This window comes from Orycteropus afer, unplaced genomic scaffold (genome assembly GCF_000298275.1).
Source record: "Orycteropus afer afer isolate SDZICR_OR568_19922 unplaced genomic scaffold, OryAfe1.0 scaffold00853, whole genome shotgun sequence".
Lineage (NCBI taxonomy): Eukaryota > Metazoa > Chordata > Mammalia > Tubulidentata > Orycteropodidae > Orycteropus > Orycteropus afer.
Genome location: NW_006922440.1, coordinates 252,531 through 253,273, shown reverse-complemented (window position 1 = coordinate 253,273; position 743 = coordinate 252,531).

Here is a 743-nt window from a genome sequence, read left to right as displayed (position 1 = left end):
GGAACGGTTGGAGAAAGGGCTGGAGGGAGGCAGCATGTTTGGCCTTGCAGTAATAGGCCTTGGGTTACTGCTGGTAATCCTGTCTTCCTCTCGTGAGATTAGAGGAGGTAAGAACATGTGGCCTCCTTGCCGTTTTTGCAGACTTCTTCCTTCATTACCATTGGTTTTTGATCATATGCCACCTCCTGAAATGGATGAACATCGACCAATTCTTTTTGGTACAGCGACACTGTGTATTCCTTCCATCTTCTTTTGATGCTTCCTGCATCATTCAATATATTGCCTGTGGAATCTTTCAATATTGCAACTTGAGGCTTAAATTTTTTCCTCAGTTCTTTCAGCTTGAGAAATGCCGAGCATGTTCTTCTCTTTTGATATCCTGACTCCAGGTCTTTGACTTTGTCTTCTTGAGCTGCTCTTTGAAATCTTCTGTTCAGCTTTTTATCTTGTCATTACTTCCATTTGCTTTAGCTACTCTCCATTCAAGGGCAAGTTTCAGAATTTCTTCTGACATTCATTTTGGTCTTTTCTTTCTTTCCTGTCTTTTTAATGACCATTGGCTTTCTTCATGGATGATGTTCTTGATGTTATCCCACAATTCCTCTGGTTTTTGGTCATTGCTGTTCAATTCATCAAATCTATTCTTTAGAAGGCCTCTAAATTCAGGAGAAATATAATAAAAGTCATATTTTGGATTTCATGGACTTGTTTTAATTGTCTTCAACTTCAACTTTAACTTCCCC